The 16,978-nt window shown below is 41.4% G+C and overlaps 1 long non-coding RNA gene across 1 annotated transcript; it reads right to left on the bottom strand.

Annotated features, from left to right (window-relative positions):
* Positions 1 to 5,595: 5,595 nt before the first annotated feature.
* LOC114366006 (uncharacterized) lies at positions 5,596 to 5,970 on the bottom strand. Its single transcript, XR_003656990.1, has 2 exons — positions 5,865 to 5,970; positions 5,596 to 5,689 (listed from the first exon to the last, which is right to left on the bottom strand). It is a non-coding gene; the product is annotated as an uncharacterized LOC114366006 (long non-coding RNA).
* Between the last annotated feature and the right edge of the window lie 11,008 nt (positions 5,971 to 16,978).

Below are 16,978 nucleotides of genomic sequence, written 5' to 3'. Positions count from 1 at the left end.
CGGCCTCTCCTGATCTTGCATCGTCCTCGACTGCTTCATACGTAGGGTAGACCGAAACATCCTCTTCATTGGACGCAGTGTCCTCGTCTGCTTCATATGTAGGGTAGACCGAAACATCCTCTTCATTGGATGCAGTGTCCTCGCCACTGCCACCAGCTTCCTCGTAAAGTGGTTGCGTTGATGGAGCCACGGTTGACGATGGTCCAGCGGCGACTGATTCGCCAGATGGTGCCGCGAAGGATGCAAGAACTCCTGATGGTCCAGCACCCGCGTCCTCTGCTTCATCATCTGAAACAGTTAAACACCAGTCTGAGCTCCATACTACCACCAATCAAACTGCTGTGTAACGCAATCACACACTGGTTTACGGTATTCATCACTGTCAAATACTTTCATGAACCTTTTATTCATCGCAAATGTAAATTCTCTAATAATTCAGTCATACCATTTACACCAGATCATTCATCCCATACAATGTACCTAATGTGAGACGTCTCAACACTTTCACACAATCACTCAATTAAAATAAGCCAAAACCTGGGAGAATAGAATGTCAGTTCCATACTCCCCGTATTTTTAATGGATAGAGGCATCACTGAATCGCATGTCCATAAAAATACCTTCCAAAACAACTAGCCCACAGGCTTGTCAACCATAGGAGCAGAGGCATCTCTGAATCGCGTGCTCCTACTGCTATCATCGAAATGAAACAGAAGCCTCACTGAATCGCTTGTTCATTCGAATAGCCATAACTTACTCTCAAAGAAAGCAGCGCACGACTCGGGGCACCACTCTCCTCGCCACAGGACAAGGTACTCAGCTGCTGCCTGAGTAGTTTTCCCATACGAGCCGCTCAGCAGCTTCAACTCATAGCGCCCGCTTGGTAGCGCTTTGATGACTTTGTAGGGCCCTCGCATCCCTGGGTCCAGCTTTCCAGTAGACTGGGAATACTTGACCGCGAACACGAGGTCACCGATCTGAAACACCCGAGCTGGACGTCGCTTCTCGTTAACTGTGGCATCTTGCTGAACACGATTCCTAGCTAGCAGCTCACTGGCTCTTGACCTGCACATCTCACGCCAGGCCTCTCGATTGGCCCGTGTATCACCAGCAGCTACGTCACGGATGAGATTTCGAATAACAGGTGTGGCACCGTCAGTGCCTATTAAGAGATTCATGGGCGATGATTGAGTGGTCTTTTGTTTGGTGATATTTAGGACCAATTGTAATTTCCATAACGTATCCGACCATGGCTGATTCTTATGGTTAGTTTCAATGCGGATCATATTAAGTATCGTTCTTATATACCGCTCTACTTGTCCGTTAGAGTGGTGCATCTCGGGCGTGATATAGTGTATGTCACAACCTAACTCTTTCATCCAAGTTACAAAGCGAGTAGCTTCGAACATGCGACCACGGTCGGCTACCAGGAGCTTAGGTACGCCAAACAACGATATAACATTAGATAATGCACATTTCAGTTCATCAGCGTCTTGGCGCTTCATCGGATAAAGTAAGCAATACTTGCTAAATGCGTCTACGACAGTAAGGACGAATTTATAGCCATTAGATAAAGGCAGAGGGCCTAATGCATCTGCATGTATGACGTTAAAAGGTTCGTCAGGTTTTTGCCAGGAAGTGATATATTGATGAGGCGCTCGTGGGACACGTTTCATGGATATGCAAACTAGGCAATGTGCAATGTATTTAGCGACAAATTGTCGTAAGCCAGGAAACCAGAAATGTTTCAAAATTAGGTGAACGGTCTTATCAAAGCAGATGTGCTCATGCTCATCATGGAAAATTCGCAAGAGGCTTAGACGATGCCCTTTGGGTATGTAACATAACAAACGTGATTCTTCACCGACTGGGCTATAACGGTAGTAAAGAGTGTCGTTTTGAAAAACATACCTAGTAGGGTCCAAACGACCTTCCCCTAATTGTTCAACAAGTAGTTTAGTTTCATCGTCTGCAGCTTGCGCAGTTTGTGCCCAATTACGAGGCCTACCGATAAGATTGACTTCGGCAGTTGGGTTGCGGCTCAAGTAATCAGCATGTGACATCATAGTGCCCTTGCGATACTCGATATCAAAGGTAAAATCCTGTAAGTACACCCACCAGCGTGCGACGCGAGGGAGTAGGTCCTTCTTTTTCTCTGTAGCCTTAAGGGCGTTGCAATCCGTCACTATCTTAAATTTTAAACCTACTAAATAGTGGCGGAAATGTTGTAATGCTTTAATAACCGCCAAGGTTTCAAGCTCATAGGAATGGTACCTACTCTCTGCACCTTGCGTGCTCTTACTAAAGTACTCTACTACGCGTTTTTTGCCGTCCTTATGAGTTTGCATCAATATTGCCCCATACCCGGTACTACTCGCGTCAGTATGTATTTCGGTTGGCAATTCCGGATCAAAGATGACAAGTATGGGTTCCGTAGTTAATTGGGTTATGATATTTTGGCGAACCTGCTCTTGCTCGGAACCCCAATGAAAAGGAACGTTCTTTTTCGTAAGCCGGGATATGCAAGCTGTTTTAGTCGCATAGCCCTCGATATAACGCCTAAAATAGCCAGCTAAGCCTAGAAATTGCCTGACTTGCTTAACGTTTTTTGGAGGAGGAGCATTTTTAAGTGCTTCGATTTTACGAGGGCTGGGTTTAACTTGACCTCTACTAATTACTCGCCCCAAATATTCTATCTCAGTAGCAAGGAACGTACACTTGCGTAAATTTATTGAGAATCCGGCTTTAGTCAGCGTTTCAAGGACCTGTTTAAGCAATTCGGTGCCTTCCTCAACCGTATTACTCATCAATAGCACGTCATCAACATAAACCAAAACAGAACCGGCCTCAATATAGGAACGCAGGGTCTCATTGATGATGCGTTGGTAAACTATTGGGGAATTCGTTAACCCGAAGGGCATTTTGACAAATTCATAATGTCCTTCCGGTGTAACGAACCCGGTCTTGTGAACCGACTCCTCATCAATAGGGATCTGATGGAACCCTGTTGCCATGTCCAAGCTAGTGAAAAACTTGAAGTTCCCTAATCGGTCTATGTGATCATCTATCAATGGCAAAGGATATCGCTCCCTAATAGTAAGACGGTTCAGAGCACGATAGTCCACACACATGCGGTCTGATCCATCCTTCTTTTTTACCAGTATTATGGGACTAGCGTACTGTGACTGAGATTCCCTCACAATGCCTTTGTCAAGTAAATCGCGTACTATCTCACGAACTTTCAATTTTTCTTGGTGTGCTAGTTTATACGGCCTATACGAGACTGGAGTATGGTCCCTAAGGTTGATGTGCATTTTACCGGTTGTGACTGTTGTCGTTGCAGTTCCCGAAATTAAGAATTCTTTGTATTCGGCCAATACTGACATTAATTGTTCTCGTTCATTGCCTTGAAGAGGCGTATTGACTGGCAATGTTTCATTAAAAATAGTTCCTACTTGCCTAATCTTGGCCGATCGTGTTAAGTATTGACGGTCCTTTGTCCTAATGAAAGTGACACCATCGCGGTTCAAAATATCCGTTCCAATAATTATCGGAGTAGTCATGCACTTGGACGGGACTACAACTAAATCCGCCTCGATAGAAATGTCGCTAAACTCTATTGTCAGTGTCACGTAACTATCGGCTATAATATCTTGGTTTCCGATTCCTCTCAATGTGCAATTGGCAGGTTTGGGCGTACACGAAAAATGTTTTAAAATATCCGAAGATATAAGCGAAATATTTAGTGCCCCGCTGTCAATTAGCACATCTACAGGAATGCCCTGAATTACTGCCGTAGTAATGTCGTTATTAGTTGAAGCGCCCTTCAACTGCTCCGAGCACAGATTAACGTTACGTTTGTTACGTTCTCCCGACCTATCTTTCGCAAAACAAGTCTGTTCTGTATGGCCCGGTTTCTTACAATAGGTACAAACGTTGGGACGTGTAGGTGTATCGCGCACCGATGGTTTCGATTCGACTTTATCTTCAACTTTAGGCTTCTTGTAGCAATTATAACTTTTGTGACCCGTTTGACCACACGTGAAACACTTTTTGTCCGATTGATTTACTAAAGGGCGTTTTTTAGCAACGGGAATTCGTTTTTCTTGCTTACTACAAGAAGGCTTTACATAAATGGACAAAAACGGAACTAAATTATCTGGAGTTAAGTTACCGTTAGTTGCTGCCGCCCTAATTAAAGGATCGGTGATGCCTCTTATGACAATCGAAACCATCAGTTCGTCACTTAATCCCTTAACTACTCGTAGGCGCAATATGGTCCGCCTTGCATACTCTGCATAGGTTGGATATTTATCGGAATTAACACTCATCGCTTCGTATAAAATATTCGCGTAATCAAGTCTGCGTGGACATAACGGTTTGAATTCGAGTACGAAATTACGCCACGAACGATCGTTCGATACCCACTCATGTAGCCAGGTTCGCGCGTCTCCTTTGAGACAGGCTGCTACTCGAGACAAACACTCATGATCATCCCAGCCATTTAAATATTTAGCACGTTCTACCTCTTTACACCAATCATCTATGTCGTGTATGGACGGATCGAAATTCGAGATAAAATAATTTTGAGAACGATTAGGTTTCAAAGATGCAATGGCATCGATTAAATCTTGCGTAGACGCAGGAGTCTTTACTAGATTTTCACAATCAACGTGGATATCAGGCATTACTTTTGCTGCACTATCACTAGTACGTGCTTCAGACGCTTTATTCAAATCACACTCGGTCGTCACTGTACATGTATTAGAAATAGTACCGTCCACTACACAAGCTGAAACTGTAGAATCGACACCCAGCGTGTGTGAACGTACAGGCGTACGTGAAATAGTTCCAGAATGCACACTTGCCGCACCTATCGATACATTTGTGGCCGATTCTTTCACTGGTTCTACGAATCGATTATTAGTTTCCGAATTAATACCCGTTGTGTTATTTTCTAATGCGCTAATCCGTGATAAAATCAAGTTTAACGTAGTAGATAGTGAATCGTTATCACGTTCGAGGGTAGGCGTTCGCGTGCACGACCGTATGCGAGACCGAGATCTATGACGAGCCCTATGACCAACATCGTGTCGACGGGTTTTGCTTCGCGACCGCCGTCGATGGTTAGGCATAATTGCAACGATATATCAAAGCTCACATAAAACACAAAACACAAAGAAAATCACTATTAAAAAAAAATGAGGCGATACTTTGTCCCACACAACGATCTGTTAAATAACTAACCGGTTTTATAAGGCCAGATGGGCTTGAATTCGAATCCCACTTCTGATTTTAGAGATCAAAAGGGGTAGGTAATTTTAAAATAAAAATCAGGAATTTTGTTAACTTTTATAAATATCAAAACTAATTAATTTTACACAAAGTGGAACAAAATAACGCTTAAAAATCAAAAAGACAAACCAATCACAGCCACAAAACTCGTCGATCACGAATCCGATGTTCCGATGTCAACCGTCCAAGTGCCGCCGCAAAAGTGGCTGCGCGCCGCCGCCCGGGTCGTGCTCGTCGAAACCCGCTCGTAACGGTTCGATCGCGCCACCCGAGTGACGTCACAACCGCCTTACGCTAATACTATTATTATGCTTGTTGTGTAATTGTATTGTATTATTGTGATATTGTATTAACACGTGGCTATGTGGCTGCGCCAGGCCTATTATATTGACACCTGGCCAATTGATGGTGACATGCCACGGGGTCGGGTCGGTAGTTTGATGACCAGTATAAAGAAGGACAATGCTAATAGTTGCCGGTTATGTTATGGTACAAAACCTAAGTCGTAACCTAACCTAAACCTAATTCTTAACCTAACCTAAACTGCGCCAGGCCTATTATATTGACACCTGGCCAATTGATGGTGACATGCCACGGGGTCGGGTCGGTAGTTTGATGACCAGTATAAAGAAGGACAATGCTAATAGTTGCCGGTTATGTTATGGTACAAAACCTAAGTCGNCGCTAATAGTAGGGTAAACATGATTGTGTCAGAAGGAAATCTTTAAAGTTCGCGTCGCAGAAGGTGCGATTTATTTGATGTTGAGTATATTTGACGCTGACTGTATTATCTGTGTAGGGGTTCACACTTATGAATAAACAGTCGCATTTAGATCGCACTCGGACGCGGCTGTTTCATTCCGCCTCCTCACACTGGCTAGACACACACACACACGCCCGCTCCTATACGTGGTGACCCCGACGTGATATCCGACGTGACGTGACGTGACCCCGCTCCTATATCTGTATAATTATCTAGGTATTTTGTGGTTAAGGATTCCAGGTAAATCTCTCTTCCATCTTAGATCTGATACACTTCTACATTGTGAGAAAAACTCATAAAACTAATTTATTTTTGCAAATAAACCTTTAAAAAGCACTTTTGCACGTCCCAGTATTCACCCTACCACTGCTTCGGGACAATAAATGGGCCAGTGCTGAGAAGAAGCAGCGCAAGAAACTCAGTCACTATTATCAGCATTGTAAAATATTATTACTATACTATAACTAAATAGATGTAAATAATTAGCCCTGATACTCTTTGAAAAACCTAGGTTGTCAACTTCAATGGTTGACTGAATGGAAGAAAAAACCTTATAGTAAAATGAATTCGAAATTGGATCACTTTCATGCTAATTATCATAATTAAGTATTAGGGGCACTTATACACAATATTTTTATTGCCTGCGACATATCCCATCGTAGGAGCGGATCAATTTAGAATAGATAGTTTTCTTTATATTTTAGTTACATAATTTTTCTGTCAAACTTTTAAATCGTGATTGCCACAAGTTTGGTTTTCGGTAGATAATTGGTTTTACTAATAAAGGGACGATATGATCGGAGGTTGAACCAAGGATTCCATGCGAGGTGAGTCACCGCGAGGTGATAACACCTGTCGGATTTTAGTCGGCAAATTTTTCTCTAGTCGACTTTGCCTGGAAGGTAATTTACATCTTTTGCGTGATAGTGTTTTGTTTAGCTGTCATTGTGTTACGATAAGTTTAAGGCTGCGTTACACCATCATTTACTTACATCATTACTTTGACTTTAACAAACGTCAAAGATCTGTTAAAGTACAAAAAACACCGGTTATCGTTATAGTTACAGTCAAAGTTAGGTGGTAACAACTCGCGTCCTTATTCACTAACATTACTATGAGGTCTCACAGTGCGCGTGGACGCACATGGTGACATACGAACCAATCACAGAGCTCTATTCAACGCTGTGCGTTCGATTTGCTGCTTCACTTAAGCAAGCATTGTTTGTGAATACAGGCGTCCATCCTAATAAATAAACTTCCTTTTGCCTCTAATAAATTGGTGGAGGCTGTCCTTCTTTATCGGAGGCTAACAATACGATAAGTCATAGGCAGGTAAATATGCCTACGAAAAGTTTTATACATCCTATAAGATGTTTAATAACTGAATTTTATTACTTTGAGAGTCACAGCATTCAGACTGACTTATACCTTTAGCCTTTACCTTTGAAATAGGTACATTAATTGGTTTTTAATTTGGATAAGTGCACAAGTACTTAGTTTCTGGTCTCAACTCTAAATTGAAATCGATTTTTTAGATTAATTAAAACGTAAATTGTGTTGCATTCATGTTCTTACTTAAGTTATAAGAAACCCTCTGTGATGAAAATCTACGTCTTTTTCTTACTGCTATAACAATACCAAACAATATTGCTGTGAAAATCAAATTCCACAAAGGCGTGGGCAAAAGCTAGTCCTACAAAATTTTCTAACACGTACAATATTTATTTATCCGCTGCAATAATGTCTACTTTGCAAGGCTAACGGAGTGTAGGCTGGACATAGCTTAGATATCCGACCTGGGAAGTGAACCTGGGACTACATTTCTCGGGCTTAAGCTGTAACCACTCCTACGCAGTCATGCTTCTGGGAGAGAGGTGGTAATAAATATTTGTTGAAAGGCGCTTTCACACTTGCGCGATAAGCCATCGACTAAGAGTAGGCCCACACCGTTGATTTTTCGTCGGCCGATAGTTTAGTCGGGCAGTTGATCAGTATGGGCATGTATGGGAGTGCGCACACTACGCCGATTCGATTTGGCCGATTCTTCATACAATTTGAAATCGGGCACAACTATCGGCCAACTAAAAATCAACGGTGTGCGCCTACTCTAAGAGTCAAAGCACACGACGCGTTGCGCCCACAGACCATACAAATTAAAGCGAGATGTGAAAAGGGGGCGGGGCTGGTGTCGCAGCAATATGCCCAAAAACAGAATACATTGCTGCAGACGTCATAATGTAAACAGTTTACACTGCTTGCGTAGTAGGTACTAAAGATTATTCAAACGTTAAGTACCTACTCATACTGCAGTGGATAATGAGCACATATTTTGATTACTTTGTTTGAGTCAATTTCTAATGCGACACTGAGTTTCGAACTAAGCGCATTAGTTGGAATCTCTATGGTTGCGCCGCACCGCAAATATTTCGCCGTTTTGCGCGACGCGGTTCACCGCACCGCATGTGTGCCCGCCACAGATATTTCTATGAAAAGAGGATCATAGAGCCAATGACAGGTCGCACAACCCATGATAGACCTCGCGACCTGTCATTGGCATAAGATCGCGCCGGCGATGGCGATCTGCACGTGTTGGTGTGGTTGAAGCGAAAGACGACGCAGCTACACCGCTCCGCTTCGTACCGCCAACGCATCGTGTGCATTGGCTCTTGAACTCTTCTAGCGAGAATTTTCAAAGCTCATTTATATATTTTTAAACTACTTAACCTCCTTTTTTGACCCAGGATGCTGAACTGGGTAAGCGTACTGTGCGTTGATTATGATAATTTAGTGAATTCATTAAGACCTTACTTCTTTAGATAGACTTTTCTTAAAAGAGTATTGTTTTCTTTAAAGCTTCGTCGTCGTCGTCGTTCGTCGTTTCAGCCGAAAGACGTCCACTGCTGGACAAAGGCCTCCCCCAAGGATTTTCACAAAGACCGGTCCTACGCCGCTTGAATCCAGGTACTTCCCGCGACCTTCACCAGATCGTCGGTCCACCTAGTGGGAGGCCTGCCCACGCTACGTCTTCCAGCTCGTGGTCGCCAGTCAAGAACTTTCCTGCCTCAGCGGCCATCAGCTCTTCGAGCTATGTGCCCCGCCCACTGCCACTTGATTTTAGCGATTCTGCGGGCTATGTCAGTCACTCTGGTTCTCCTACGGATCTCCTCAATTACTCTTTAAAGCTTAATTACTCTTAAAAACATTGATACCATGGTTAAAAGAAAATTTTTAGTTCCTGAAAGATAATTCAGCATTCAGTAGATGACCTAAGCAAAATGAGAAGATGAAGTTGTAGAAGTGATAAAAAATAGTACCGTAACCGTAAATCTGTTAAATGTGGGTAGTTATTATTATTATTTTTATTAAATAAATACCACGTCTTGGCAAACCCCCTGCTTGATGGATTGACAATCAAAAGAAAATAGCGGCTGCCTGAACATAGTGGGAAGAGTACGTCCAAAAAAACGGGTCTATTCCCACCACCACTGCAACTCCTGTGTAGCCAGGATCTATATAGCGTGACCGCTAATAAAAACCCAACCAGTGAAGGTCAAGTTTGTCCCGGGGGAAAGATAAACTGTCAATGGACCCGCAACGAAATGAATCAGAAGAAAATAGGAGGAATTCGAAGTTAATGTTCGGCTTCCCTCCGTTGCAAAGCGGATGACAGGTGACAAAACAAAGGTTTTAGTAACTTTAATGAAAAGATATGCATCACAGATGATTAGTACGTCCAGCAGTGGACTGCAAAAGTCTGAATATAAGTTACACGTTAAGTGCAGTATAGTGTGTGGTCGCCTTACACTGTGTCGTCCGCACTGACCCGCTTCGGCGGACGGCGGACAATGGGCCTCATAACTTCATAATAATTCCCATTCTCTAGTATCCCCGTTCTTGGAATAGGCTAGGGGATAAACTTATTTTATTTGTAGTGAAGCCTTCTAATCTATTATAATAAAAATCAATAAATAAGAAAGTATCCCGTTATCGTGATGTTAAGCGGAAATTTCGAAAACGACTGGACCATAAAGTTAAAATTCTGAACCTAGAACCCCTATTGCCACTATCTTAACTTACTCACGCCCGTATTTACAAACTTTACTATGAGATATCACAGTGCGCGTGGACGCACAGGGAACACGAACCAATCACAGAGCTCTATTCAACGCTGTGCGTTGGGTTTGCTGCTTCACTTAAGCAAGCATCGTTTGTGAATGCGGGCGTTTTTACTCCGATGGTTTAAAAACCCAAAGTGTATCTTTGCCTCCGTCTAGAGATGTCGCTCGTGTCGCCATTTGCCTCGGTCATTTCATGTCAGTCACCTGCTTTAAGCTCACATACAAACGATGTAAATATATTTTTTAATGATTTTAATGTTTTATTAAATTAAATAAATATTTTAAATGTTAGAGGAATACTATTTAAAGGAAGTATCCTATCTCTAAGCCTATAGTGTCCATCTAAGCGGTCCACCCCACACAAGTACAAATACGAGAAATGTACACGAGTCGCCAGTTCCGTGCCACGTTTTGTAATATTTGCGAAGCTTTGTTTTCACGGATTGATACCAAAAAGGTATATTTTATGCGATACCCACACATCTATTTTTTTATCCACAACGAGGAAGCTCTTGGCCTGTATCTCACCTGATGGTAATTGATGATCAGGCCGAAGGTGGAAGCGAGCTTCACCCGGAATTCTCAACCACGGAGGAATTGGCTATCTTACCTCTAACTGCCGGAACACAACAATGCTGTTAACATTGTTGTTATGGCCACAGACTTAGGTAAGATGGTGGTAGCTAGCCAGGCGGACTTAGAACAAGCCCTACCACCAACCAAACCGAACAGAAAAATCTGCCCCCACGGGAATCGAACCCGGGACCTCTGCGTCTGAAGCAGGTGGTCTTACCACTAGACCGCAGAGGCTGTTAATTAAAATAAAGAAGGAATATTTAAGATACATAATATCTTAGGTAGAGATGGAGATAGAGCACACCCTATTGTACACCACATAAGAAAAGAAAAGGAAAGATACAAAAGATATGGTACAATTTAGGCGGTCTTATCGCCGTAAACCGATATTTGATATTTAGGTATTAAATATCGCACACCTAGATAAAGACTAGCTCAACTCAAAATATCACTTTTTTCAGGAATCGAAAAAAACGTTTACCTTCATTTCTATTTAGTATATTAAAAACATTCTTATAGGAACTAAAAACATCATTTAAAACTCTTACTTTATTTACTATTGAGTACTCACTTGACACTATGTTTTATTTAATAAATATGTATAGTAAAGGTAGGTACAAAATTTTTTCATCCAGATTGATCGCACTCACTATCAGAGCCGTTTAAATTTTCTTTCGTGGGATAGAGTCTCTGGGATCAGGAACATAATCTGAAGTACACACATTCCATTCAGCAACAACTAAATTCCGTTATTTAATACCAATAAAAATGCCAATCTTGTCGCGACAAGGAAAAAACTTTCGTTCTTTCCGGTAATTATAATAGTTAATTAGCAAATTGACACTTCTCGTGCTAGGTCCCATACTAGGTAATTTATACTAGCTTTCTCTGCGGGTGGGAATTTTGTCTGTCACAGAAAAACTTTATGTAGATACTATAGATAGAAGTATAGATTATTTTTGGTGTGGTGAAAATTAAATACTAAGAAAAGCTTTAGCACCTTTTTTGAAGATTATGATAATACTTGGAACTTCAAAACATTTAATATTCAATAATTTATTGCATTTTACAGTGTGTACAAGATTGTTTTAACGGGACCATTCCCGCCTCTCATTTCCACCGCTGCAACTCCTGTGTAGCTAGGATCTACAGCTTGCGTCAATAAAAACCCAACCAGTGAAGGTCAAGTTTGTCGCGGGGGAAAGTTACTATCATTGGACCCGCAATGAAATTAATTAGTGTCTGTAATAAAACACAAGTTTGATCACGTTTGTTGATTCTTCTTTCCTTCGGGACTACCCAACCTACACTGGCTGTACGGAGTTTCAGAACTTGCACAGGTATGAACTGAAAAGCTGGAAAGCATTAGCTTTTAAAAAAATTACTGGAAAGGACCGAGAGACGTACTCATCATCATAATCATTTCAGCCATAGGACGTCCACTGCTGAACATAGGCCTCCCTGATTTCCACAATCGCCGGTCGGTAGATACGTACTATAGGCAGGCTTTCCACTCTATGGGATGTCGCGGGAAGCACCTGGATGCGGGCAGCGCCGGACCGGTCATTGTGGAAATGCTTAGGGGATGCCTTTGTCCAGCAGTGGACGTCTTTTGATTGATAAGAATGCACAAGGATAGGGAAAATCGCAGCAGTTTCTTAAGTCGCTGTATTATCAAGGATGAGTCATTTACTTGCTTTCCGTGAACATTGTGATTCGAGGAGCCTGCCTCTATATTTCCTTGCAAAGCAAGTGAAGTGATTACATAATAATGAGTATACATGAGCTCGAGGAAATCATTGGCACAAGACTTGGTTGACTCTTCAATTGTTAAGCGGGTGACATACAAGATGTACCTACTGGGTCTAAATATAACATTTGTACAGTCGAATTCACATCAGACTAATACCTAAGATCATTACATAAGATGCAACCAATTTAGCTTGATATGCCGACGTCTGTATATAACTTCAAATAAGTACTTACTACTAAACCCTTTGATTTATTAAGACAATACAACACTGAAAAAAATTTTTGTTACTGCTTACACAGCAAAAGTGACCACCGAAAACTTTGGTTATGAGGAACAAAATGCTGTGTAAATTAAACAAATAAATCTGTAGTGAGCTAGACTTAGTTTAGTTATAGTTAACACTTAGTTCGGTGGTCACTTTTGTTGTGTAAGCAGTAACCAAACTTTTTTCAGTGAAAATATCTATCTGATGTGTCGTTTTGAAACTGCCTATCTTACACCTGAAAACAATCGTATTGAAATAAAATACTGTCGAAAGTGCTAGCTCTTCCTTCTCAGCAATTAATCTTATCTGATACTTAAGTACTACTATGTTGCAGACAGTGGTAACGATTCTTTAAAAAAATTAATATCGAAAGGTTCTGAAAAGCAAACCAAATTACCTGAAACCCTGTAATTCACAAAGTCTGATGGAATGGTTGAAATATCCTTGGACATTTTTTACACTGCGCTGCTAGTCCCAAACTAAGCAAAGCTTGTACTAAGGGCACTAGAAAACGGATATAAGAAAAGACTGTGAATTACAGGGTTTCAGGTCATTTGGTTTGCTGTTCGCAGATCAATATGTCAGCTCGCGTATATGTTTAAGAGCCAAATGACACGATGCATTGCGGCGCCACACCGCAAAGATCACACTGCAAACCGCAAAGAACCGCTCGTGTGCCCGCCACAGATATTTCTATGTAAGACAACGCAGCGACACCTTTCTGGCGTCCCACCGCCGCGTCGCAACGCGTCGTGTGCTATGGCTCTAAAGCCAGTATGTTCAACATGGTAAGCTTGTGTTCCCCGCACATCGCAGCCACAGAATGCCGGCAGCGCAGCGGAGCAATGTATCGCACATTTGGCTAAGTTTAATTGGATTCACTCGAACTGTTTGCCGGCAACACTGGTGACGTAGAGTTAGATTTACTAGATGATCCAAGTATCGATCGTTTAGCGCGCGCAGTACTTGAGCTCGACAATACGTACGTATGTACAGTCGCGGAATGAAAAGGTTCGTCACCTTAGTGTCGGTTTTTGCTTGCACTAGGTACTGTAAGAGTCAAACCTGCCAACATAACAGTAGTGCAAGAAACAGTGCTGCTAACATTTAAATAAATATGACGTTTGCTAACGAATAAGGTTTTGATTGTTTAATTTTCTATCCCATGCAATGTTACAAAATGTAGTTTTTTTTATTTAATAGAAATAAAAATGGCAGGTTGAACCAACAAGAAGGTTTTAGTTTATCAATCATAATAATCTTGACAAGATAAATCGTCAAACACTTTGATCTGAATAATTTTGAACTTTACTGACGAACAGTTAAAGATTATTTTCTCTAACTCGATATCATTCTGTAACATAGTTCCAAAAGGTAATATGTGCAAGGTATTCGTTGAAGGAATCAATTTGAAAACTGACGAACCTTTTCATTCCGCGACTGTACATACGCTCTTTTCGTTCACGTTTCAAACATCAGCCGAGGATTTAGTGGCATCGTACAAGATTGAACACAATAATCTTGTTCTATCCATCAAATATTTTAACCGGAATACGAACGAAAATACCCAAATAAGTACACAAGCTTTTGTCATTAGGGCTCCGGCGGCAATGGAAACCAATATCCTGTGAAAATTTCCACTGCCTGTCCATTACGGCTCATGAAATAATTACAGCCAGACTACTCATACATTATTTTCGATGCATAATTGGGAAAGCGTATATTTTTTGAATAATTTACGTTTATTAAATCATGGGGGGTGTATGCCAAATCCTCTATTTCCTCAAGTTAATTAGAGTGCTGTCCTCTTCTTGTCGTAAGTGGAGCACCACCTAACTTTGACCGTAATTTTAACGATAACCAGTGTTTTTTGTATGGAGTTTGACAGATTTTTGACGTTTGTCAAAGCTAAAGTAAGATGGTGCAACCTAGCCTAAATGATCAGATGATGATGATAAGTACGTTAACCATTCTTAGTGCCACATCTAGCCCGCTATAAATATCTAATGACATGACAATGATGATGAAATAAGAAGATGTTGAAAGTTTAATGACTCTGGATTTAAGCCACATCTAGCATGCTAGCTTTATATCCATGGCACTGAATAGTTCTGGTACAAAGATTAGTTTAACGGTGGTTCGAACAATGCGTCCGAGGGAATCCGTCCGGTGGGAAGTGGGAAGTGGGTGAAACGTTTGATCGATATTGCCGATGTTTCAGCAAACTTTACCCACTAGCAATACGGGTAATGGTGTCTGGTTACTAGCGAAATAAGTTTACATCTGGTACCACCATGCCACAAAGTAATCAGAACACATACCTACGAGATACCTTGCAATTTATGACCAAGGCAATATGTTGAAAAACCAACTAGTTAATTATTAATGTGGGATCAATTATTTCAGCATAGGCAACTATTGTATACTGGAATTTTGTAATGCCACCTGGACGGAAAGTACTCTTAATACTGTAGATATAACATTTGAAAATGAAATACTGCATTTGAATATTTTCAAAAATACAAGTAGGTTCTTGTAGGGAAGCGGTATACGAGGGCGGCACTGAAAATTTCGGGAATCAAGGAAGTGAAACAACATTACTATTTAAAAATGTATTTATTGCTTTTTAAAGTATTCTCCGCAAAATTTGACACATTTTTTCCATACACGAAACCAATTATTGAAGCAACCATTGCATTCGGAAGTTTGGGTCTCCAAAATGACCGTTTTGTAGGCGTCCACAGCTTCTTCAGGTGATGAAAATCTCTGACCACGCAATTTATTCTTTATTTTAGGGAAAGTATAGAAATCATTAGGGCTTAGGTCGGGGCTGTACGGCGGATGGACTAATAATTCTATGTTTTCTTGCTCTAAAAACTCTTTTGTTCAGTGCGCGGTGTGAGAACTCGCATTGTCGTGATGGAGGATGATGCGGCGGTTGCAGTTCTCTTTACGGAGTTCAGAAACGACCTGTGGCAAACAAATGCTAGCATACTAATCTGCATTAACCGTTCTTTGTCCCCCAAGAGGAATAGTCGCAACATGGCCGGTTTTGGAGACAAACGTGGCCACCATTTTTTTTGCAACACTCCGTGAACGAACAATTTTTGTTGGCTTTAATTCATTTTCGAACACCCAAACTCGTGACTGGTTTTTTGTTTCGGGTTCGTACGCGTATATCCAGGATTCGTCACCTGATACGATGTTGTATACAGCATTTGAGGATCCTGCATGTAATCTCCCGAGAGTTCTGACGCACCAAGTAACGCGAGCCGCTTTTTGCTCTTCACAGAGCGAATGCGGTATCCATCGGGAAAACAACTTTTTTACACCTAATTGTTCATGCAAGATTATTTGTATTTGACTCATGCCAATGTCTAAAGTTGCCTGAATTTCGCGGTATATCACATGTCGATCTTCTTCAATCAGCTTACGCACAGCATCAACGTTTTCTTAGTTGACTGCAGTTTTTGGACAACCTTGACGGGGATCATCACTGAACTTGACACGTCCACGTTGAAATTCAGGAAACCAGCGATAAATTGTGGTTTTGGATGGGGCTTCATTACCAAATGCAGAAATCATCCGGTCAACACACTGTTTTTGTGTTAAACCACTTCAAAAGTCATAATAAATCATCGCTCTTGAATTTTCTCGAGTCAATCCATTTTCTCAACGACTAAACAAGTTTGACAAGACCTTGTGATACGACCGAGAATCTTTTTTTAAATAAATAAATGGTATACGATTTTAAAAACCCTGGAGTTTGCAATTAAATAGATTTTAATATGACAAGAACAGTGGAAATATTCCATTCCCGATACTTTTAGTGCAGCCCTCGTATGAGGATGTGTTTTTAAGTCAAATAATATATCACATGTCCACTGTATTGCCCCAGGAGCCTTCGCAGTAACCTACTCAATTATCGCTATCCCTGTATTTCATCGATGATTGTAATGGGTCATTAAGTTTTTCGATACAAAAAGATTATTTGTAGACATCAGAATTAGTCATTTTTGGATAGGACAGGGTTTTTTCTCTTGGTAGCGGCCTGCGTCCAGCGCCTTTCTTCTACCTTTATGATGTCGTCGGTCCACCTTGTGGGTGGACGTCCCACTACCAACAGGCCGCTACCAACCGGGCAACATGGAAAGCATTGGGGGAGGCCTATGTTCAGCAGTGGACGTCCTATGGCTGAGATGATGATG

Source organism: Ostrinia furnacalis, unplaced genomic scaffold (genome assembly GCF_004193835.3).
Source record: "Ostrinia furnacalis isolate ACB-3 unplaced genomic scaffold, ASM419383v2 OfSCF0477, whole genome shotgun sequence".
Taxonomy (NCBI): Eukaryota; Metazoa; Arthropoda; class Insecta; order Lepidoptera; family Crambidae; genus Ostrinia; species Ostrinia furnacalis.
Note: the sequence above shows the minus strand (reverse complement) of the source record. Positions and strands in the feature narration are given on the sequence as shown.